This window comes from Lynx canadensis, chromosome D4 (assembly GCF_007474595.2).
Source record: "Lynx canadensis isolate LIC74 chromosome D4, mLynCan4.pri.v2, whole genome shotgun sequence".
Lineage (NCBI taxonomy): Eukaryota > Metazoa > Chordata > Mammalia > Carnivora > Felidae > Lynx > Lynx canadensis.
This window is the reverse complement of record NC_044315.2, coordinates 69,437,895-69,463,920: the sequence shown is the minus strand read 5'-3', so window position 1 is coordinate 69,463,920 and position 26,026 is coordinate 69,437,895. Positions and strand designations below refer to the sequence as shown.

Here is a 26,026-nt window from a genome sequence, read left to right as displayed (position 1 = left end):
GAGGTATGTTCTCTCGTGGCTTTCTACCTCACTGTGGGTTTTAATTTGAACTTCTTTCATGACTAATGAGTTTGAGCATTTTTTTTTTTTTTTTGCAGAGCCAGCTGAATCTTTCTTTAAGAAAAGACACTTGAATTGATTTTTAGTTAGGGGCATGGGCAAGAGAAGATACCCAGGCAGTAGACTACTCCTAAGGGTAGAATGAGGACTGGGGCTGAGCCTCAGGTGGGTCTCCTGTTCCTAGTCACTCCCCTGCACATTCCCCTAAAGGCTCTCCTGTGGCAGCCACAGGGGAAGGGTGGCTGGGGGAGGGGGAACGTCAGTGACTGCTCACTTGGATAAGACATCAGGCGACTTAGACACCAGCTTCCCATTCCAGGTCTCGATCTTCTTCCCAACCATGGCTTTGGGGTAGCTGAGCAGCGGAAGGAGCTGGAGTCCCTGCCAGAGCTGAAGCTGGACTGGAAGGAGCTCAGGCTATAGTTGAGGCCAGGGCTCGTGAGTCTATGGGGATAGACTGAGCTCAGCCTACCTGAGTATCTGCTCATCATCTTTGTATGGATCCTCATGTTCTGCATCTCAGATTCCATCCAGCTCTCCTCACCCTCAAGCAGATCTTGATGTTCAGGGACAGCTTGATGTTCATGAGCTCCTGGTACTCATGCAGTACCTGGATCCTGTCCATACCATGTCCTTCTTGGCTTGCTGCAGGGCAGCCTCCAGCTCAGCCAGCTTGGCATTGGTGTCCTTAATGACAAGCTACCCGCACTGCTCAGCCTCAGTGATGGAGGCCTTCAGGGAAGCCCTTTTTGGCCTTTGAGGGTCTAGATCTAAGCATGGAATTGTCTGATGTTCTGACTCATCTCAGAAATCTCCATCTTTGTACGATAGGGGTTATCCCTGTGCTTCCCAGCCAGTGTCTGCAGTTCCTTGTACTTGACCTGGTACGTGGTCTCAGCCTTCGCCTGGCTATGGTTAGTAATCTCCTTGTACTGGGCCTTGACCTCCATGTTGACGCCTTCTGGTCCAGGGAGTGGCTGTTGCCTATGAAGAGGACCATGGAGGTGTCAGAGATCTGCGACTGAGGCTCTTGGTTTTCCTCTTCATACAGCGGTCTTAGGGAGTCAATCTTGTTGGGGAGCCACTCCAGCTGGGACTCCAAATTTGCCTTATTCATGTAAGCTTCGTCCCCAGCCTTTTTGACAAAGACAAATTCATTCTCCATCTCTGCAAGCTCTTTGATCTCTCTTTGATCTCTTCCTTATGCTTATTCGTGACGTCCTCCACCAGCCCCTGAATGTTGCCAGGTTCTGTCTCCAGCTTCAGCTTCTTCTGGGCTACTGTGTTCAGCTGCTGCCCAAGGCTGTTGATGCAGCTCTTGAACATGTTGTTCACGTTGCTCTGAGCCATTTTCTGGTCCTGTGAGAGACTCCACTTGGTCTCCGTAACTGGTTCTGCTGCTCTAGGTTCTACACTTTGTTGATAAAGGAATTGTTTTGTGGAGTTGTTATTTTGGCTCTTGATCTGCTCCTTATCCTGAGTGGGCATGGCTTGGGTGTTGGAGTCTATTCCCAGTTTAAATGGGCTCAGCAGGCTCTGTTTTACTGAGACAGCTGTGATGTTGTATATACCTGTGGCCCTGCTGTAGCCCCTGACCACACTCATACTGATGCCCACCTGTGAGAGGGCTGAGGAACCGATGTGGGTATCAGGCACACTTGTGTATGAACAGCAGCTGAAGGCCCAGGGGCCAGAGGTGGACACCTTGTAGGACTTATGGGTCACCCTGATGGACACAATGGAGGCTGCAGTGGAGGTGAGTAGGCTGAACCAGACAGAGACTTTGAGGAAACACTGAGAAGCTGTTTCTAGGTGTGGGACCTTGAATACCTTTTAATATAACAACCATGTTTTGCATTTACCTGCTCCATTGCCTTTGTCTGAAATGCTTTTTCCTTTTATGCTCTGTCTGTTTCTTCAAGGGTCACTTCTAGGGTCCCTTTGTCCATGCAACTATTCTAACCATGACTGTCTTCATTCACCTCCCCTATCAAACCTTGCTTTCTCCACCCCTCCATTTACCCAGTATTTTGTGCTGTTTGAATTAGGGAACTGGGATTTGGGGAAAGATACCACTTTTTTCTGGTTTCTATTAGTTTTCCTTATGACCAGCTAGGAGAAGCAGAGCAGGAGGGTGAGAGGTAGTATACATGCTCAGGGTGGATTTTCCTGGGACTTGGAGAGAGGAATAGGTCACAGAAACAATTTCTTCTAAAACTGTTAAGGCTACACTTCATTTCCCCAAAGAAAGAGTTTACAGTCAGGGAATTTGTAGGAGGGTCATCTCATAAATGCCCTGAAGGCATCCTCCTGGTTTGGGTTGTGTTTTGTTCCTTGCCAGGCACTTTTCCTGGTTAATTGAGCCCAAATTGCTGAAAACAAACTTTCTCGGGGTTATCCTCATCCTGCTGGGTATCAGCTTTCCCTAAAACCAAAATTGCTGCTTAGTCTAGACCTGCACGTTTATTGTTCTATTTTAAGAGAAGCCCCAAATCCGCACCAGAATAGCAGAGGTGGCTGCTCTACACAAAACTGCCTTTCTTTATGGCATTTGCTTGTCTCCCTCACAGCCATGAACCCTTTGTATGCTGTCTGTCCCTGGCAACTTCTGGGCAGACCTCAGCTGCTTTGTTACTGTCTGGGGCAGCAGCAAAGCCAGAAATAGTGTTTTCAAAGTGAGAGAAGAGAAAAATAGGATACATCTCAGTCACAGAAAAGCAAGCCTGAATTCTGAGGGTGGTCATAAAAGACCACCTGTTAATTAAGCCATGACCAGACATACCTGTCTTTCTTTTCCTCTGACTCCGTGGACTGCATTTTTCCTTTACATTTTGCTTCTCTGTCAGCATTTCTGGGTGAATTGGTAAAGCACATCAGTTTTCTATGATTTTTTTTTTTTTAACATTTATTCATTTTTGAAAGTGAGAGAGACAGAGCATGAGCGGGGGAGGGGCAAAGAGAGAGGGAGACAGAGAATCCGAAGCAGGCTCCAGGCTCCGAGCTGTCAGCACAGAGCCCGACGCAGGGCTCGAACTCACGGACCGCGAGATCATGACCTGAGTTGAAGTCGGATGCTTAACCGACTGAGCCACCCAGGCGCCCCAGTTTTCTATGATTCTTTCCCGTAGTGACCTCAAGGCAGTGGTGTGCTGGTAAACGTTTACTGACCGGCTCTCTGGGAAGAGGAGCCCTGATTTGCAGTGTTTACCCATTTCTGTAGTATAGATACTTTCACCACAGCTGATTAAAAAGATTTTTTAAAATGTTTATTTTTGAGAGAGAGAGAGAGAGAGAGAGAGAGAGAGAGAGAGAACACAAGTGGGGGAGGGACAGAGAGAGAGGGAGATGCAGAATCCAAAGCAGGCTCCAAGCTCTGAGCTGTCAGCACAGAGCCCGATGTGGGGCTCAAACTCAAAAACCGTGAGATCATGACCTGACCCGAAGTGGGACGCCCAGCTGACTGAGCCACCCAGCTGTCCCATCATCATAGCTCATTTTAAGCTACTAATGTGAGATCACTGAAAATGGAGTTGGACAGAGACATGCAGTAGCACACAATTATATAGCGTCTCCACCATATGAGCGAAATAGGTGTAAGTAACCTGAAGATCATAGATCAGTGATTGGCAAGTGATGGCCTGTAGGCCACATCTGACACATGGCCTGTTATTGTGCAGCCTGTGAGCTAAGATTGGTTTTTAATTTTTTAAAGCATTGTTAAAAAAAACAATATATGACAGAGACTATCTGTGACTCTCACAACCTAAAGTATTTAGTATTTGTCCCTTTGCAGAAAAAGTTTACTGGCTCCAGCATAGATAACAGTAAAATTTGAATTTTTTTACTGTTGGGTTTTAATATTATTTATTTAACTGTTAATGTATATTATTTAATTTTTTATAACAGCCGTGTTTAACAAGCCACAAAGTTCCTCCAAATTGAATAGTTGGTTCTCATGATCTGGTAGGAGCTGACATTAGCACACCACTGCCCGAAGGGTCATTGCTTTAGGGACCTTAAGAGTTCTTTAGTCCAATATCTTCACATTATAGATGGGGAAACTGAGACCCAAAGAGGAGAATGATTTACTCAAGATCACTTGGCAAATTAGTGGCTGAGCCAGGTTTTCTACCCGCTAGTTTTGTTGTGTTTGGTCATTTGATGCTGTCTAACAAATACCCGTGGTCTCTTTTTTATTGCTTTTACCTCTTAACTCCCTGATTTCCCCTGAAGTCTGAGCTGGCACTTGGCACCCTATGGTATGCCCTAGCACCGCACAGCCTGGGCTAACACGTGGAAGCACTGTCACATTGACTTAACTGTGACCCTGTTCACATTTACTGACTTACTCCTTTTTCTGTTGACTTTGAGGATATTCTTTTTCTGTCCTCTAGATTGTTGCCTTGGGTTTTTTCTCAACTCCTGACTTTTTACCCAGTCTTGGTTTCTTCTGACAGGATAGTGTTCTTGCATCAGCCTCCTTGACCATCACCTCCCCTTTGGGGTTTGCACTGAGCACTCTTCTGCTAAATCCTTGTTCTCATCAGACTGGTACCCTGTTTTTTGTGAGAGAACCTGATTTTTTTCTGAGGTCCTATGGGTGGGGAGGGGAGAACAGAGGAAGCTGGGTTGAAAAAGAGGAAAATGCTGGTATCGGGGTGTGTGACTAGGGTTGCATCTCCTGTGAATAGTTGAATGAGGAGAAGGATCCAGGCTGGAGACAGAGAGGGAGAGGTACAGAGAGGAAAAGAGAGAAGAGAGGGAGAGGGAGGAGAGAAGAGAAGCAAGGAGCAGAGATAAGCTCTGGGTTCCATGGCTTCCATAGTCCCACGAGGCTGGGGTGCTTTGGAAGTGTCACTAGTAATCTTATAATCAACTCCCACATACTTTGAGCTAGTCTAAGTGGATTCTTGCTCCTTGTGACCAAAATTCTTGCTCCTTTTTAAAAATTTTTTAAATTAAAAAAATTTTTTAAAAAAATGAAATTTATTGTCAAATTAGTTTCCATACAACACCCAATGCTCATCCCAACAGGTGCCCTCCTCAATACCCATCACCCACCCTCCCCTCCCTCCCACCCCCCATCAACTCCTTGTGACCAAAATAGTCTCCATTTAAAACACTGGAAGTCTCAGAATGTTTACGGACTGGGAATAGCCGAGGCCCTGAGAGCAAATGACCCTGTGAATGAGCAGGCACCTTTCCATAGGAGTCCCCTGTCTGTCCAGAAGCTATGGCAGGGTTCCAGTTGCTTTCCACTGTTTTCACCCCTCTTTTCCCAGAGTGGTTGAATGCCAAAGGATTGTTTATAGCACCATTAATGTGGTCGAAGGCAGCGGCAACTACAGCTTGATTTTGATATATGCTAAGGTTCCAAAAGAAAGCGATAAATTATGAAAGATCTTCTATGAGTGTGAAAGTAAAAAAAAAAAAAAAATCTTAGCTTGAAGAAACTTTTCATTTTATGTTTGTTTCTATGAAGCAAAATTACCTGTTTATTGTTAATCAATAACACCTGTAAAGAAAAAAACACCTGTAAAGAAAAAAAATATATAGTCAGAATTGTATTTCCCTGTAAATAATACTTTCACTTTGACTTTCTGCCTGTCCATCTTTACATAGGTAAACTTTTGCACAGTTGTGTGCAAAATGATACACACACACATTTTTCAGTTATGGAAAGTTTCTATGTTTCTGTAATCTGTGGCATTTTTCATTTCTCATGGTTGAGTGATAGTGTTTCTAGTGGATTTGCCACAGTTTGCTTAATTTATTCTATAATTGGATGTTTAGATTGTTTCCATTTTTTGCTCTCATTTTCAATAATTCAGTGAACATTTTTTTATATTTGATTTTATAATCAAAATGCAAAATTCCTCAGCAAAAATCCCCAGAGTGGGATTACTGGGTGATGTGGGAAGGCTAGCTCCGGAAGAAACACTGGGTTTAGAGTCAGAGACCTAGGATTGGTCTTTGATCTACTACCAGTGTGATCTTGTGCAAATTACTGCATGTCAATGATCTACAGTTTTCTCACCTGTAAACTTGACTTATACTAATTCATACCTCATAGGATTTTGAGGAGCATTGATGAGATAATCATAAGTATTAACACATAGCATACTTAGATGAGTTAGTTGAAAGAGGATAGACATTTTTATTCTTTTTGTTCCATATCACCAAGTTCTTTTTCAGAAGATAGAATCATCAGTGACAATGAGTATATGCAGATTTGAGGGCAAACTTACCAGAATTGAATTTTATGATTTTAAAGGTCAATATAATAGACCTAATATATTAAAAGATACTGAGGGATATTCTGAAGTGTGCAAAAGAAATGCTTAGATACTAAAAAGTAAAATAAATAAATTACCACAGTACACAAAGCACAGCACGGTATGAAATGATAGAACTAAGAGAAAGGATCAAAGAGACTGAGGTGGGGAGGGAGCTGTGGCAGAGGAAGTCAGTACTTTTCTGATGCATCTCTGACCTTTGCCAGGTCTGCTTATGGGTGGGCCCTGCTCAATAGTTCCCTTTCCTCTAAATGAGCAGTGCACAGTTCTCTCCCCGGACCCTGGCAGATGCTCCCCAACTCCATTCTTCTCTGCCCTCCACCCTTAGGGGAGCAGATGTAGCGTGGGGAGGGAACAATGCCTACATTGTAAGCCCAGCTCTCACACACAACTCCGTGCCTCTCTCCCCACCACAGAGGCTGCTGCCCATGCTGCCAGAGCCTTCAGCCCACTCCTGTGCCCACTCAGACTCCTTCCTGCCAGACCCCAGGGGGCAGACAATGCCTACTTGTACTCAGGCCCTGGCTTCCTTCTTGCAAGGAAGCCGACCTCCCTTTGCAGAATAGCCTTTGGCTCATCTGTGACTTAGGATGGCAGGGTTCTCTCTCTACAGTTGAGTCCTTGGCACTGGAAGAAGGGACAGTCCCCTAAATTCCAAGGGATCTGGAGGAAATGACTTGAGTCTATTCCTTCTTCTTGTGAGACTTAAGTGGTCTGGACTGTTAAATGAAGCGGAAGCATCAGAACAACTATGGTGAGCCCCATGATTCACAACTGTTCTTCTGGAAAAGTCCATAGTCTCTATAGCATGGTCCTTTTTGAGCACCCATGCTGTGGGCTGAAAAAAACAACTCTGCTTCAGGCAGATTTAAAATCCAGTACAAAAACTTTCTGATGTGGGTAGTAGATTTCTTCTCCTTTAATGGTGCTTGATATTCTATAAAGCTCTTTCTCATCTATTTTCTTTGAGGGAGGTGGGAGTATAAACAGGGAAACCGAGGCCCAGGGATGGAGAGTAGTTAATAAGTTTGGAACTGGGACTTTGGAATCTAGGTCATTAGTCTCCTGGGCAAAATTGTGTTCTTTCTGCCACACCATACTGAGCCTCGTGAAGAGCATGGAGAGGGCAGGAAATGAGCAACCTCAGGTATGCAGAAGAGGATCCCAGGGGATAAGCCTGGAGGGACTATGTGAACAGCAGAGCTGCCCTGGGAGGAGCTTACTGAGTAGAAGCAATACAGGACTCTGAGATTTCTTCTCAGTTGGGTTTTCACCAGAGCTCCTTTATGGTTTCCTGCAGTCACCTCTCTCCCCAGGGATCTTTGGCTTCTAGTAGGCTGAGAAGACTGCTCTGAGCTAAGCCTTTGTGAGATGCCATGGACTGAGGGCAGCTGCTCAAAACTGGATTGTAATGGCTGGAGGATCTCCGATCGCTTAGATTAGAGATCGATAGTCTATATTTTTCCCTTCTAATTGACCCTCAGTGTTTCTCCCTTCTCATCAAGTGTGATCATTTTAAAAGGAAAGTCCCCCTGCTCAATAATTTTCCATGGCTTCCCATTTCCTCAGGAAAAGTACAATCCCTGCAAGGTGGCATACAAGGTCTTTGTGGGCTTGTGCTGGACCCTAGCCCCTGATCCTCCTCCCCACTACTTTTTCTCTGACTCCCACCCTGGCCCTATGCTCCCTTTTTACAAAACTTTGGTGAGTTTCCTAAAGGGAATATGCTGTTTTATGCTTCCATGCTTTTTTCCATGCTGTGTTCTCTGCCTGGAATGCCTTTCTTATTTTGAAAAAAAAAAAAAAAATTAATTTATTAAAAAAAAATTTTTTTATTTGAGAGAGATGGGAGGGGGGGGGGGAGAGCAAGCACTGGGGAGAGGGGCAGAGGGAGGGAATCCCAAGCAGGCTCCATGCTCAATACGGAGCTGCTATAAACATTGGGGTGCATGTGTCCCTTCAAATAAGCATACCTGTGTCCCTTGGATAAATACCTAGTAATGCAATTGTGGGGTCGTAGGGTAGTTACATTTTTCATTTTTTGAGGAACCTCCATACTGTTTTCCAGAGTGGCTGCACCAGTTTGCATTCCCACCAGCGGTGCAAAAGAGATTCTCTCTCTCCACATCCTTGCCAACATCTGTTGTTGCCTGAGTTGCTAATGTTAGCCATTCTGACAGGTATGAGGTGGTATCTCATTGTGGTTTTGATGTGTATTTCCCTGATGATGAGTGATGTGGAGCATGTTTTCATGTGTCAGTTGGCCATCTGGATGTCTTCTCTGGAGAAGTGTCTATGCATTATTTGTTTTTTGGGTGTTGAGTTTGGTAAGTTCTTTATAGATTTTGGATACTAACCCTTTATCTGATATGTCATTTGCAAATACCTTCTCCCATTCTGTTGGTTGCCTTTTAGTTTTGCTGATTGTTTCCTTCGCTGTGCAGAAGCTTTTTATTTTGATGAGGTCCCAGTAGTTCATTTTTGCTTTTGTTTCCCTTGCCTCTAGAGACGTGTTGAGTAAGAAGTTGCTGCGGCCAAGATCAAAGAGGTTTTTGCCTGCTTTCTACTCAAGGATTTTGATGGCTCCCTGCCTTACATTGGGGTCTTTCATCCATTTTGAGTTTATGTTTGTGTATGGTGTAAGAAAGTGGTCTAGGTTCATTCTTCTAAATGTCGCTGTCCAGTTTTCCCAGCACCACTTGCTGAAGAGACTGTCTTTATTCCACTGGATATTCTTTCCTGCTTTGTCAAAGATTCGTTGGCCATACATTTGTGGGTCCATTTCTGGGCTCTCTATTCTGTTCCATTGATCTGAGTGTCTGTTTTTGTGCCATCTCCTTTTGCATTCTGAGTTGGATCTTTATGATGGTGGCCCCTGGCTCCCACTGGTCTCACTGTCCATGTCACTAGAGTCACACTGGGTGCTCTCAGTTCCTGAAAGATTTATTCCTGCTTTAAGAACTTCACAATATTATTTCTTTTGTGTAGAGTGCTACTCCCTCAGTTTTGACATGCACGAGCCAGCCTGACTCTTTGTCAGCCCACCTAGCCTATGAGATGGGAAACCTTGGTATCTGGTGTATGAACTCTTTGAGCCATGTGATTGCTTATTGCTAATAAGGCTTACACGTGTGTGCCCGTGGGGTGGTCACCATGCTTTAAAAGAATGAAGAAAAGAGAAACAAAGCATTCTGGTGTCTTGAGGAGGTATAGCAGAGGAAAGAAAAGGAAGGAAGGAAGGTAGGAATTAATCAGTCAGACTCTTATCAGATCTAAGTCCAAATTCTGGCCTCTCACTCATTAGGTGTGGGGTTTTGGACAAGTTACTTAGTCTCTCTAACCTTAGTTTTCTCATTTGTAAACTGGGGTTAATAATGGTTTTTGTCTCTTATGGTTTTAGTGTGTATAATGAAGTTTAGCACAGTGTATGCTGCATAAGTCCTCAACTTCATTTATAATTCATTTATTAGAAAACACAGTGTGTGTGAATATATAAGCATTTATTCAAAATCACTTCAAAATCTCTTTTCTCCCTGCTTCTTCCTTTATCTCTTCTCTCCCTTCCTCTGCCCCTCTGTTTTGTCTTTTTCCTTTCCTTCCTCCTCCCTTCCTCCATTCCTCCCTCCCTCCCTCCCTTCCTACCTTCTTTTTCCTTCCTTTCATAAACTTTGTTGGATGCCTACTGTGTGCCAGGCAATATCCCAGAGTCTGGGAAAAGACTTTGGTGAGAAGAATGTGTGTTTTGTTTTCTTACCCACGTCCCTGAGTGAACTTTGAATTTGTCTATATGACTTAGTCTCAAATGACAGGCCCAGCAAATCTAAAGAGGTTAGGGGTGGTGGGATGTGGATAAAAAGGTTCTGGGGATGAAAAGGTTTCATCTGGGTCTCTCATCTGGTCATCCCCAGATCTCTACTCTCCGTCCACTGCCCAGCAGGGAAGTCTCCACTTGTGATATGAAAATGCCCTTTCAACAGCACCAGTGTGGAAGCTCAGATGTTTGTAACAGTTGCTTAATTTCAGGAACAGAGATCTATTTTGCCAACTTATGCTCCCACCGGGCCTCTCTCTGCACAGTGTGAACTTGGAATGAAATCCAAACCACGAAGTCTTAAACTCTTGAAACTTAGCAGGGGGAAACAAAAGGGAGGGGATGGTGATTTCCAAGTTCAAAGAAAAAAGCTTCACCAGGCTCATGGATGAAGGAGTTGACCTAAAATATAATCATCCAGAAATAATATTCTGAAGGAATATTCTAGTAAATATTCCTTTACTAGAATCAGAGACCTATTGGTAAAACTTTCTTTGTAACTGAGAGATATAGAAAGGTAATGTGGGGGAATAGTTCTGCTTTCCAGAGCATTCAATCAAGAGTTGTTTTGTGATGTCACCTGCTCAGAGAAAATGTTTTCTTTTTTTGGCTAGGAAAGATCATCTGTGATCTTTAAAACGTAAGCAATATAACTGGGGATTCAAACTTACAAATCCATTTGTAATCCCCAGTTATATTGCTTACGTTTTAAAGGTGTATTTCACAATGACCCTGTCCCAAGATGAAGAGCCTTTAAAATGAGTGACACCAAAGACTATTAGCATAGTTCAAAGCAGATTGGCCATTTATAGGCAAACTGGAATTATGAAAGGTAATTACTCTGATGTGGTATTTCCTATTCCTCCTTCAGAGTGCACCTCAGATTTCAGCTTCTCTGTAAAGTGTTCCTATTCCTTTTCCCCTCAGCCTGTGTCACCTACTTCCCCTGGCCTATTCTCCTAACTCCTGTCAGCTGCCTCCTGCCCCAGATTGGTGGCTTTCTCACTAGACCTGCTGGTCACACACCCTGCCCTAATCTGCTGTCTTCAGAACCACCACTTGGGCCCCTCATAAAGCCTGAAATCTTGGGGAAAAGGGTGTGGGGTGGGGAGTTGTAACTTATCCAATGTGATGGGCGTTTCCTCATTCAATACCACTCTGAGTCAGAGGGCTTTCTTAGTCTACCTGTCTGTGTGCTTGTAGGGAGGGGAATGAGAAGAGATATGGTTCCTGCACCAGTCCCTGGGAGGGGTTGCTGGCTATGATAGTAGTCTGAAAGCTCTAGAAGGAAGAACTGCATGTGCAGAGCCTGTCCCAGGGATCAGACTTGGCTTAGCCAGCCTTACCAGTCCTTTGGTGGAGAAGAAGGAGAGGTTGCAGAAGACAGTTTTGCTTGCCTGAGTTGACTTATATCATGGGTGTGGTGAGGCCTGGGACCATATGAAGGCTACGTGGGTGAAGAGGGGTCTCAGCAAACTGGGGGGCATGAGATTATGGTGGTTTTTTTTTTCGTCTTTTTCGTTTTAGTTTATTGTGTTTTCTGACTTAAAACTTTTTTTTATATGAGTTTGGTTGACACATAATGTGGTATTAGTTTTGGGTGTATAACAGTGATTCAGCATCTATATAGTTATGCTGTGCTCACCACTAGTGTAGCTACTGTCTATCACCATATGATGCTATTATCATATTGACTATTCCCTAGGCTGTGCCTTTTATTCCTGTGATTTATTCATTCCATAACTGGAAGCCTATATCTCCCATTCCCTTTTACCCATTTTGCCCATGCCTCCACCCCCTTCCATCAGTTTGTTCTTTGTATTTATAGGACTTCAAAAACTGCTTCTGTTTTTTGTTTGTATATTTTATTTTTTTAGAGTCCCCATATGAGTGAAATCACATGGTATTTGTCTTTCTCAGTCTGACTTATTTCCCTAAGCATAATACCCTTGTGAGCTTATGGTTTAAGTTCTGTTATCGGTGCCCCAGAAGTTGGGCCCATTGAATCTAACTTGATAGGACTGGAAGAAGCTTCTGGAAGAGTGGGAACTAAAACCCTAGAGCTTTGCTGGGTGACAGGTCTTTAGTATGGGGCAAGAGAAGGAGAAGCTTATACCTCGAGGCAAGATCCTTCCTGCTTTCTAGCTTTGGATTCAAGAGCCATGGTTAACTCTAACACAACCCTATCTGCGAAGTCCTCAGATCTTTCCTCCAGGAAGCCTAAAGTCTGGCCTGGGCTGAGAAGGAGAGGAATGTACACTCCCTGGGCTAGGAGGTTTGGCTTCCAGAAAGGACTCTAATATGAAGCTTTTGTAGTATTGAAAATGGTGGTTTTAAAACAAGTTTACAGTTTATTTGACACCACCCTTCCAAAGGTGGAGCCTAAACTGCTTTTGAATATGGGCTTCCCTTTAGACTCATTTCTAACTAATGGGACATGCCAGAGGGGTTGCTACATGACTTCTCAGGCTAGGTTTGGAAAGGCTATACAACTTCTTGGAACCGAAGCTGCCATGTTGTAGGGAGGCGCAGGCCACAAGGAGAAGCCATGTGTGGGTACTTGAGCTGACAGGACCAGTTCAAGTCTCACCTAACAGGCAGCTTCCATTGCCAGACATTAAATGAGAGAGCCTTCAGATGAAATGAGATGAGCCCTCAGCTGTTGACCCTACCCTGTTGATGCAACCTGCCATCACCAAGTCCTACCCAAGTTGCAGATTCATGAAAGAAATAAGTGTTGCATTGTTTTAAGTCACTAAGTTTTGGGGTAGTTTGTTACATATCAGGTAACAAGAACACAAAATGCCAGAGTTATCTGGCTTCTGTCATTTGTTAGACATGTGGGTATGTTGTCTTCTGCCCCCCAGCAGGAGAATTATTCAGTAAATCATGGCACACTCAAAATGCACAATATCCTACAGCCATTAAAAATGATATTTTTGAAGAACTTCTTTATATATATTTTTTAATGTTTATTCATTTTTTTTTTATTTTTTTTTTTATTTTTTAAAAAAAAAATTTTTTTTTTCAACGTTTATTTATTTTTGGGACAGAGAGAGACAGAGCATGAACGGGGGAGGGGCAGAGAGAGAGGGAGACACAGAATCGGAAACAGGCTCCAGGCTCCGAGCCATCAGCCCAGAGCCCGACGCGGGGCTCGAACTCACGGACCGCGAGATCGTGACCTGGCTGAAGTCGGACGCTTAACCGACTGCGCCACCCAGGCGCCCCGATGTTTATTCATTTTTTGAGAGGGAGGGGGGAGAACATGAGCAGGGGAGGGGCAGAGAGAGAGAGAGAGGATCCGAAGTGGGCTCTGCACTGACAGCAGAGAGCCCAATGTGGGGCTTGAACTCATGAACTGTGAGATCATGACCTGGGCTGAAGTCAGATGCTTAACTGACTGAAGCCCCCAGGCATTCCTGAAGAATTTCTAATGACTTGAGAAAATGCTCTTTTTATAGTATTGAATTAAAAAATGCAAGTGCAACTCTGCATATATGCTAGAATCCCAATTTTGTTTTAAAAACGTGCATATGGGGGCGCCTGGGTGGCGCAGTCGGTTAAGCGTCCGACTTCAGCCAGGTCACGATCTCGCGGTCCGGGAGTTCGAGCCCCGCGTCGGGCTCTGGGCTGATGGCTCAGAGCCTGGAGCCTGTTTCCGATTCTGTGTCTCCCTCTCTCTCTGCCCCTCCCCCGTTCATGCTCTGTCTCTCTCTGTCCCAAAAATAAATAAACGTTGAAAAAAAAAATTAAAAAAAAAACAAAAAAAAAACGTGCATATGAAAATAAAGGGGAACACGTGTATACGATCAAGTGGTAGGATTATAAGATATCTTTAATTTTTGTCCATTTTCAATTTTCTGTAATGTATATATGCTGTTATTATAATGAGAAAAAATTGTCACATTAAAAGAGATCAACTGTGGCTTTCTTTTTTGTCACAGAAAACAGTGTCCTTTTCTCATTCTTAATTTCCAGTTTCCAATTTTGCATAAGGGGAGACTTCATAGTCATTCTAGGAAATGGTTCCCAGTAGATAATAGTAATTGAAAAACTGACTTTATCAAAATGAATGTAAATTAAGTGAGTTTTCATCAGAGTTTCCAAAAAAAAAAAAAAAAAAAAAAAAAAGCTCTTTTGTTCTTCCCTTCTCCTCTTCTTTTTCTCTTATATAAGCTTGACCAAACCATGTTTCATCATAGTGAATGTCAGAGTCTTCTAAAAACTTCCTGCTTCCTGGAACAGTCTCTTGGAGCTGCCTCCGTGTCCTGCTCCGATTCCCATACCCAAACTTAGAATTTCCTTCTCCTTTAGGAGCAAGAAATATCTTTCTGGAACTGTATCTGTAAAAGGCACATTTGTGGTACAAAATTAGTCTCCAGATGAAAGCTTTCTCTCTATACAGTCCTAATTCAACATTGTAATCCAGGAGATAGTAAATGAGTCAAATAATGTTAGATTTGGAAGAAACCCCATAGATGATCTGATTTACCTCTTTCTTCCAAAGAGAGGGAAATCCAATGGTATTCCCAAGGTAATGGCATGAATGAAGAAACACCAGCATCAGGGCCAAGTTTTTCTGACTGGAGACAGCAGAGCCTGGTGGAAAAAATGAGGGTGTTGGTACCAGACATCCTTGGGTTCATGCGTTTGCTCTGCTAGTTATTGACTGTAAAATTGGACGAAGTTACTTAATCTCAGTTGCCCCATCTGTAAATTGAGGAGAATAGCAGGTACCTTGAAGAACTGCTGTGATACTAGAAATACTATATTTCATCCTTCCTTCAGATGATCAAAAAAAAAAAAAAAAAGTTGCTCTTGCTAGGCTTTATTTGAGCACATAGTTTCTTCAGAGGAATCAGTTCAAGGATCACTGATACAGACAAGTATAGACCCAAGAAACAAATATAGGCATTTTCAAAGTCCACAGTTTTAAACACCTGAGTTAACAAATATCTTTCCCAGGTCAACACCGTCCTCCTCCCAAGCTGACCAGTTTGACTCTTAACACTTGGTGGGTTGTCATTGCGCCTTCACCTCATTTGCCCCCCTAGCCAAATACCTCATTCTCCTCCTAGTGTCCATGGTTTACTTTACTTCTGTACCCATTTTTAATTAAAAAAAAATTTTTAATGTTTACTTTTGAGAGAGAGCGAGAGAGCGAGCGAGTGTGAGAGAGAGGATGAGAGGCAGAGAGAGGGAGACACAGAATCTGAAGCAGGCCCCAGGCTCTGAGCTGTCAGCACAGAGACTGATGTGGGGCTTGAATTCATGAACCATGAGATCATGACCTGAGCTGAAGTCAGATGCTTAACCAACTGAGCCATCCAGGCACCCATTTTTAAAAATAATCCTTTTCCTTCTTCTGTATCTTCTAACACATGTCAGTTACCCCAGAAAAAAAATCTCTCTTTTTATTTTATCCATAAATATAAAAAACTCCCTAAGTCCTAGAGGCATGTATAATATACTTATGGTCATGATTCATTTGTGTGTGGGAAAATGAAATCCATATGCTTTTGCTTTAGTGTTATTAGATTGTAATAAAACATGATTAAAAGTGAAATAACATTTTTCATCCATCAGATTGGCAAGAATAACAAATACTTATAATATCTATTATTGATAAAGGTGAAGGGAAATTTATATTATTATATGCTATTATGTTAATGGTAATTAATATATATAATATTATGTACTAATGTTTTTCATCAATAAGTGATTATTGATGCAGCCCTTTTGGAGAACATTTTGGCCAAATCTGTTTGAATAAAAAATGTATTTATCCTTTATTTGGATGTATGAACAAAGAGGCATGTTCGAGAATATTTACTAAAGCATTATTTATAATAAAAAACCACAAGTGTTTCTTGGTAGGGAAATGATTAAATGAATTAATGGTTCATTCATTTTATGGAATACTCTGAAGAAGTTAAAAATAAATGTGATAGATCTATGTTTGCCAACATGGAAAGGTATCTAAGACAGTGTTATGTGAAAAGCACAAGATGGTGAACAATGTGTATGGTATGATACTATTATATAATATGTAATTACATTAAAAAATGTGGAAGGATATGCTCCAAATTGATAAGAGTGGTTATTTTTGGAGAGGAAAGTGGGTTTTTTTAGGAAAAAAAATTAAATAATTAGGATGTTTTTACTTAGAAAATTTAAAAAAACAACATTTTAAAATTCAATTATGACTAAAACCCACAAAAACTCCCCATGTGATTCTGATGTTTATACAGGTTTGGAGGCCAAACTGTGTAATCTATTGCTCTGTAACAAATTACCTTAAATTTAAAATTTAGCAGATTAAACTAACATACTTTTTAAGAATGGATTACCTAGCCCTCTGCTTTAGGATCTCTCAAAAGACTGCTTTCAAGGTGTTATCTGGGGCTGTGATCTCATTTCATCAGTCTATTGAGGAAGGCTTTGCTTTTAAGATCACTCACATTGTTTTTGGCAGAATTCAATCTCTCATAGGCTGTTGGATTGAGAGCTTCAGTTTTTTATGGCTATTAGGCAAAGACCACCCTCATTGCCTTGTCATGTGAGCCTTTCTAATACGGCGGCTTGCTTCATCAAAGTGTGGGAGTTGAGAAGGCAATAGAGACCAGCAAGATGGAAATCAGTCTTTTGCAACCTAATCATGGAAGTAACGTGCCCTCACTTTGCCATATTCTATTCATTAGAAGCAAGTCACTAGGTCCAGCCAATGCTACAGAGGGAATGGATTCCACAATGACATGAATACCAGGATGTGGGGGATCACTGACAGCCACATAGGATCCTGCTTACCACAGAAACCACTGGCTTAAGTAATTACGAAAACATCTGAAAATGAACTTATTTTTGTCAAACACCATCATTCATATTTTAGATTTGCTTGTTCAGTTCCACTTTCTACTTTAATTATAAGAATTACTTAAATATTTTTATACCTTAATGTATTTCTTAAACAATATCTCATATTGGTTAAATATACCTTTTTGGACCAGCCTAAGAACTTCATCATCATCTAGGTCAGAGTTTCCATGGGATAATGCATTTGAGTTCTGTACAGCACTTCCACACATTATGGGGACATCATTCACTTGTAAACTGGGGGAATAGGACTGCTCAATCTAGAGATTAAGGTGACCAGTATATTTTCAAATCTCTCTCAGAATTTGCTTGTAATGGGTGTTTGCTTCAGTTCACATTGCTGTAGAAATACCACCCCAAAACTTAATGGCTTAAAACAACAGCAACCATTTTATTATTGTTAATGAATTGGTGGTTGACTGTAGTCAGCTGTTCTGACCAGTTGGCTGGAGCTGAATGGTGTAGGATGATGTCACTCATGTGTCCGGTGGCTGGCAAACCGGTTGTTCAGCTGGGACAGCTCTTCTCCATATGGACTCTCATTCCCCAGTAAGTTAGCCTGGGCTTCTGCATATGGCGATCTGAGGACAAATCTCATTGGTCAAAGCAAGTTACATGGCTGAGCCTGGAGTCAGAATAGGAGGGGAACTGCCTAAGGGAGGCTGGATTCACTAGGGGTGATTACTGAACATTACTACCACAGTGTGAGGAGTTTTCAAAATCTTTTGTCACTTTCATGTTCACGTTTTGTTAAACATAGCCACCAAAAGGTACAAATCTTGTCAACCAGTAAAGGAGTCACTACACTTTTGGGTCTCACTTCACGGAGTGTATCTCAGTGAAAACTGATCCAGTCCTTGTATAGCACTAGGCCAGGGCTGTTGCAGTTTGAGGAAGTAAATATGAATGACATTTCTTCCATTCATCTCTGTGCTCTAAGCTCTATCATCGTAGCAATAAAGGCCAATCAGCATCAACATGCATACCTGGATTGCATTAACTCAGCCACCTGCAAGGAAAAAGCATCAGCAAGTAATAGTTTAATGTCATGCCCTTGACTTTCATTCATGGTCAATATGAAAAGTGATCATTGGAAGAGATCTGTATATCTTTAGTAGAATCAATGTGGAGAATGCTATTAGGAATGATTTTCAGTGTCCCTCATATGAAGTGTCAAATGATAAATTCCTTCCAGAAATTAGTATCAGGAAGATGCTTATTTTGCCTGAAAAGGGTAATCAATCAGTCTTCTTTATAAGGCAGTAAGAATCAATAACCTCTCTTTTTTTTGGCTTTGGATGGTATAAATAGCTGAAGTTAAATGTAATGGTTATTTATTTATTTATTTATTTGAGATAGAGAGAGAGAGAAAGAAAGTGTGTGTGTGCGTGCAAGCAGGGGAGGGACAGAGAGAGGGAGGGAGAGAGAGAATCCCAAGCAGGCTCCGTGCCTAGTGTGGAACCCAACATGGGGCTCAATCCCATGACTGTGAGTTTATGACCTGAGCTGAAATCAAGAGTTGGAAGCTCAACCTACTGAGCCACCCAGGCACCCCTAAATGTAATGTTTTATTACAGTAACTCTTAGCCCTGTTAGCTATGGCTTTTGATACATTTATTTCCCTCTCTCTCTTTACCAAATGTTATCTTTCTGTTTTAATCCTAATTTTTTGGGAATGTTTTGGGGGTTAAAATTACAAATACATGAACAAACAGATAAACATATTAAGCAATCTCAATTTTGCTGCTAACAAGTTATGTAATCATTTAAAAAAACAATAATCACATAAGCATTTAAAAAATAATTTCCCTTATGCATAAAATGTTGAGATAAGATTGGACCAAGTGATCTTTCAAGTCCCTTTGGCACTGAATAACTCCCAAACTGTTTCTCCTGTGACTTTTTCACTTGAACATTTTATATTTTATGATTTAGTCCAGCTGTTAAGTGTCTTAAATGGCTTAGTAGAAAACGGTGAATTCCGATCTCTTTTAGTGTGGTTTAAGATTTTTTCAAATATTGTCAGTTTGGCAAAAAGTGATGGATATTGGCAAGCCATTGTCCCTTGTTGTTAAGATCCAGATGTACAGTGTTTCTAGGGAAGTGTAAAGCATATGGCACTGACTCATAGTACAGCTCATCCGCAGTGTTCATCAAAACCCACTTGACATCTGTGAAACCTCTATGGCTTGACATATAAAAAGCTTTAAGTTTGATTTGCTTTCAAAAATAACTTAGAACCTAAAAGTTAGCAAAAGGCAACCATTGACTCTCAAGTGCTCATAAATTCAACCAAACACTTTCCTAATGATAATTAGGGGATAATTTAGCTTTTATTTTTATTTTTTAAAACTTTGTTAAAGTTTATTTTTGAGAGAAAGAGAGTGCAAGTAGGGGAGGGGCAGAGAGAGAGGGAGACACAGAATCCAAAGCAGGCTCCAGGCTCTGAGCTGTCAGCACGGAGCCTTATGTGGGGCTCAAACCTATGAACCGTGAGATAATGACCTGAGCTGAGTTGGATGCTTAACTGACTGAGCTACCCAGGCACCCCAGTAAATTAGCTTTTAGACACTACTCTGGTTTTCTGTTGTTTGGACTGGTTGATTTGTTGTAGAGAAAACTTTTTAAAAAGAGACTTTGGATTGGAATTTCCTATGAAAGCCTATTAGAAAATAATATATATAATATATAACATAATATAATATAATATTCCTGTACAATTTATTAATTGCTTCTGTAGAAACATTAAGGAAGCATGAGTATTTGAATGTGTGTAGTCTCATAGTTAAGGGTTTAGCTGTGGATATCAAACCCCACCTCTGCCTTTCTGAGTGACAGAAAGTTACTTTTCTAAGCTTATTTCCCTAAATTTTGAAAGAGTGGCTATAACTATACCTATAATGTAGAAGTGTAAGTAAGGAGTACAGGGAAGCTGGTTAGCACAGTACCTGGCATTACACCCTTAATAACCATTAGCTATTATTAATGCTGTATTATTAATAATGTTAAATTACATAGGATTAGGTCTATTTTTACCCTTTGTCTCCCTCTTTATGTGAAAAGTTTTATTGAGTATGAAATAAGCTGAGTGAATATAGAATTGCTGATAGTTTAGTTATATGTGTGTAAAAGGAGCCAGAAGATCTGGGCTTATGTCTTGATTCTTTCACTTACCAGCTGTGTCATCTTCAACAAGTTTCTTCACTACTCTAAACTCCATTTTTCAAAGCATCACGTCAGTTTTCCTGCAAACGTGGCTGGTACGTGAAGCACTGGGCTCCCCATTGAGTCACCAACATGGTATGCCTTTTCATGAATAAGTCAGCAAAACTGTGATACCAAGATTTGCCTAAGATAATGGTTCCTGACTAGGACCACATGGGGTTCTCAGCTGGGAGGTATTAGGAAAATGTTTGGGGTTACACTGATTGTCACAGTGACAATTGTGGGTGTTGTGGGCATTTAACAGGCAGGGCATAGGGATTCTAATTGTCCCACAGTACGCAGTACATGAGGTAGTCCTGCACAATGGAGAATTGTTCTGCTCCAAACACCAATGGCATCCACACTGAGCAATGTTGGGTTCGAGGGCTAAGAGAGATGGGTCTTTGGTTCAGAGTCATTAAGATTTAATCCAGGTGTGGATGGTGGTGCTTCCTAAGAAACTAAGACTGTTGAGGCCAAAGCATGTCTTTGTGGGTGCTGCCTTTTCCAAGATTTCACTGATGGTGTGGGTACTGAGTCATATCCTCAAAGCACTATATAAAAATCTCTGGCTTTGCTATTTACATTGTTTCCTTGCTTTTCCATGCTGGCGGTGCGCACCACTCAGGGCCTTTGCACTGGCCGCAACTTCTGTTTAGAATACTGCCCTCACTTGCTCTACCTCACTTGCTTTGCATCTTCTCTCACAGACACATCAATGAAGCTTACTGTAACCACCCAAGTTAGAATTGTGCTCTACCCAAAACAACTGATTCCTCTTACTCTGCCTTTTCTCCCCCTTATAGTACTTAATGTCCTAAAATATATTACCCACGTTGATCATGTTTGTTTTTATTTTCTGTCTCCCTGACACTAGAATGTAAGCTTCACAAGGCAGGTGTGTGTGTGTGTGTGTGTGTGTGTGTGTGTGTGTGTGTGGGAGGGAGAGAGAGAGAGAGTGTGAGTGTTTAATTCACAAATGTATCCTAAGCCCTTCATCCAGTGCCTGGCTCTTAGTAAGAGTTTCACAGATATTTTTGAGTGCATATATGAATGGATGAACACCAGCAAAAAGAGCTAGAAAATATAATGGCATGAAGGTCCAGGTCCCAAACACAATAGCAATAAAAAAAGGTTTTAAAAAAGGAATAAATCTGAGAAATATGCAGGGCTTGTGTGAAAAAACTATAACATGTTATAGAGAGGCATGAAAGAATGGAGTAAATGAGATAGTCTCTGATTACTTGATTTGAGGATTTTCTGTTAAAAAGAGGGCCATAACTTTAATTGTGATTACACAATAAAAGCCGCCTTTTGAACTTGGCAAAAATGGTTCTCAAATACGTTGGGAGAATAATGTGAGAAAAGCTCAGAAACATATGAAAAAGAAGAATACCAAGGAGAGGCATACCCCAGCTTTATTGAAACCAATTATAAAGTAACTAAAACAGTATAATACAGGTGCAAAAGTAATCAGAGAAATGGAACAGAATAGAAACCTCAGAAAAAAACACAAGTAGGTATACAGAGCTGGAGTGGGATAAAGGTAGTATTTTGAATTAATTAGGGAAAAGTACAAATAACTAACATTTATTGAGCATTATCCATTATTTATTTATGTCTTGCTGCAGAAGGCATGCACTATCATTACTCATTACAGACAAGGGAATGAGTCAGACGCTTTAAAGTGCAGTCACTGCCCAGCCTGAAGTCCCCAGTTAGTACATTGCAGAGTTGAGATTTGAACCCAGTTCTGACACCTCTATCTTACATGGCTAAATATTTGGAAAAAAGAATCACACATAGATTTAAATGTAGAGAATGAAAATGTAGCAAAGACTTAATAGCTTTAGGGATTTTTACAAAACATTTTTGTAATAAAAATTTGAAGCCACATGAATTTATTTTTCTACTTAGAAATAATTATATACTTTAAGATTAATTATATCTACAAATTGGAACTCTTGGCAATTACCAGAAAATGAAGGAGAGGGATATTTAAGTAATATGAGAAATTATTTGCAACATAGGTTAAAAAAAAAAAAACAACTCGCAAAATAGTGTCCAAAGTAAGATGTTATTTCTATAAAATGTATTTATAAGCATCAACAAAAGAACTTTCCCCATCCCCAGTGTAAGTAATGTATGTGTGAGGGAAGGCTAGCTAGCACCTGAAGAAATCTGTGACTGTTTTTCTCTCTTGTGGGATGGTTTGCTACTACTGCCAGGCAGAAAATGGCACTCTGGTACCTTGCGAAAATAGATGCCCAGGTCTTCTTTGGCCATGGTCATTTCTTAACCTGTCACTCTTATCAACAAGCCGAAATAATAGCCTGACTTTCTCTGCACCAAGTTCCCACAGGGTTCCTATCTTCCTTGACTTGACATGTCAAACCCTGTAAAAGACAAATTGGAAGTCTTGTTAACTCTCTTTTGACTCTGCCTTGACTTGGAGTGTTTGAAGGTTGAGGCTGGTTAATGATGTCTGTTTTTACAGTTACTCAGCCCAGGGCCTCGTTTCTTACCCAGATGTCAGACTGAAGGGAGTCTGTTCTTCAAGCCATGAACATTAATAAGCAGAGAAGTTCATGCACCAGCTCCCTGCTCCACCTGGTTTCTCATCTGGGACGCCCTGGAGTAGGGGAGGGCTGGGATCCCTGAGCACATTGACTGCCCTCACTCAGTTCCTGCCTCTGTGCGAACTGCACTTAGGACTTTGTGTCTGATTATTTAATACGAGCCGGCCTGCCTAGTTAAAATATGGGAACACAGTAAGATCAAACAGCCCAGCAGGGGCTGGATCTTATTCATCTCTGTGTCCTCAACACTTTGTACTCAGTGTGATGTTGAGGAAGGAGTCCTGTACTGGGAATTCCCCAGATCTTAGTTGGAATCCTTACTAGTTTGGTAACTTTGGACAAGTGATTTAAACTTTTTGAGCTTCTTCATTGTCTATAAAATGAATCTAGTGATCGTCATCTGGTGTGACCATCAGTGAGACTAGATATATGAAGGCACGTATCCCAGAGCCCGGTATGTGGAAGGCTCTCAACTGATATCCAGTGACCATGTCACAGCGAATCCTGGCCGATGGCTCCAAGTGGATGAAGAGGAAGCCTTCCCTGGCAGTAATCCCTAGAAATGCCACTAGGAGGCGTGTGAGCTCCATGATTAATTTTTTTTTTTGGCTCTCTTCCTATTCAAAGCCAGTAGTAATTCAACTTCTGCATTTCAACTTCTGTAACTTTACATTTATTATTTAAGAGTTGATGAATGGCCTGCTCCTGTGTTCCTTTCCTATTCAAATTATTGTCATTACATTAAGATAGTGGTGCTAGCTAATAAAATGTTGAATCCTTTTTGTTTTTTGCTCATTTCCATGTGAGGGACCAGCCTTGTTAGCTGGCTATCCAAAGTGTAGCCTTCATTTTGTTCTGCGTAGACTTAATACCCTTGACCAATACCTTGTGTCTTGGTCTGATAGTTTGGACTGTTTATGGGAAGGGAAGTGAAATTGGCCTTTCTCCATTATCTTTTATGCCATCAAAGATGTCCACCTACCTGTGGCCCCAACTATGCTGTGGCTCCTCTTTCCTGCCTTTAGAAGAAGCGTCTCAGCTCCATTTTTGTTTATTGTCTCTGGCTGTGTTCCTTGAACTTTAGCAGTGCACTTCCAGTCAAAAGAATGGGGTTTGAGCCTCAATGGAGCCTGTTGACCACAGAGATAGTGGGTGAGGAAGAGCCTTCATGGAGGAGTGAGTCTAAGCTGCCCTCAGAAAAGGAGATTGAGGGTCAGAGTAGAGTTAGGACTCTAGGCTTTAGTTTCTTCCCGGGTAAAACATGAGGATTGGGCTGAGTATTTTCTAATGTACTTCCAATGCTGACATTTTTCCACTTTCAAGTCTAGATGACATGCTCACAAGCACAGCTCTCCAACTCACCTGGGGTGTGTGAATTCCGGTTATGAAGAGCAGGCAGAGATGTTGTAAATCTGAATGTCACTGTGATTTATGGGTGTTGTAGCAACCTAACCCTTGGAGCCATGTTGGGGCTTTCTCAAAGTAGACGTTATGCCTTGGAACAAGCTGTTCTGATGAGCAACACAAGAATACATCAAACACTCTAGCTCCCCTGCTTGGCTTTGAGGCCCGTGATTCTCCTTTTTATAGTCCTGTGACGTTGGGACAACATCAACATTTACTTCCATTTGCTAAGCAGGGCAACATGCCATGTGAAGGCAATGGTTATGAGTATTCTCATGGAAGTAAGGGGCCAACCCAGGAAAAGAGCTCAGTTTTCTGACACATGTGAGGCATTTGGGGTTGACTGCAGTGGGAGTATAGAGGAAAGAACTCACAACTCGGAACAGAGCCTGTGTGGGTTTAAATCCTGCCTGCTGTTTACTGGCTGAGTGAGTTCAGGCAGGTAGCTTAACCTCTTTGAGGCTCACTTCCCTTCCTGTGAAATGAGATTGTAAAACCACCCACTGCCCAGGGTTGATTTGAGGGTTGAGAAGGGGGGATTACTATAAGGTTTCCATGGAATATGAGACTATTTTTATTTATTTCATTTTGAAGCCCAAAGGCAGTGAAACATACTTTTCTGTCCTGAATTGGGGGGTTGGGTAGAGTTAAAAAACTGAGGCAGGATAATGTGAGAACTTGAAGAACTTAAGTGAGCAGCAACAGAGTCTGAATTAGGGATAACTGGACATAAAAAGAAAAGAGTGATTGGGCTTATGTGGGGGAAAATAAACAAGACCTACTAATTGCTGATGTCCCTGAGCTTCTGAAAGAAGGGAAGTGAGAATCATGAGTTCACTGGGAATTCCTGAAGGGCCAGATTGCCAAGGATAGTGTCAAACTGGTAGCCATGGCTTCTTCTGTTTTCAATCTGCCAGAATATTTATCCTCTTTCTGACCCTTTTGCTTCATTGGGCCATGCAGACATCTGTTGAGCATCCATCGTGAGCCAGGTATATATCACTTCTGGGGACACTTGGAGGCCAAGGACAGGTCCTAGCCTCCGTGGTCTGATGGAGAAGACCCAGCTGAGAAGGTAAGTTGACTATACCTTGAGCAAAGAGCTTCAGTTGAAGCCTTCCCCAGCAAGGAGGGAGGTGTGGGGAGCATCCAGTCCTGTCTTCCAGACAGGGGTCAGGGAAGAGACCTGGCCAAAGAGGAAGTGTCTGGGCTGGGTAGAGGCTACTGAGGGCATGGAGAAGGTCATGGAGGAGCCAGTGATGGGGGAGGAGAGAGCCAGCTCCTGAGGAGAAGTATGCTGTGTCTCAGAGTGGAGGAGATGGTCAGGATTGTTAGAGGAGGCTGTCCGTGCTTTCGCCTTCCTTCTCACGTTCAACACAAGGGTTAGCCCACAGAGAACACTTAAAGTCAGTGAAAAAGCCTTCTTCTGCCTTTAACTCTAGGAAGAGTGTTCGTACGTATCAATGTCCCATTTTAACTTAGGCCTTCATCATCTGACAGGTCATCTTAGGTACTAAAGGAAGCATCTGAAGGTAAGAATATAATCACCAGGGAGCATGAATATTTAAATTCATAGCTTCTCTTCAGGGATGATTGTGAACTAACTCAATTGGTAAATTTTTGAAAAACAAAAAGTTAACAATGCTGATGAGTTTCTGTTGAAAACAACACATTTTTTGTTTACCAGTAGCAGTGAAAATCAGCACAGTGCCTTAGGAGAACAGTTTGGTAATATATAGCAACTAGCAGTGAAGATATGTATATTCCTAAGCCTGCTCCTGGCCCTTAGTTCCATT

At 41.8% G+C, this 26,026-nt stretch overlaps 1 pseudogene; it reads right to left on the bottom strand.

Annotated features, from left to right (window-relative positions):
• Nucleotides 1-330: 330 nt before the first annotated feature.
• LOC115499117 lies at nt 331-22,533 on the bottom strand (annotated as a pseudogene).
• Nucleotides 22,534-26,026: the final 3,493 nt, after the last annotated feature.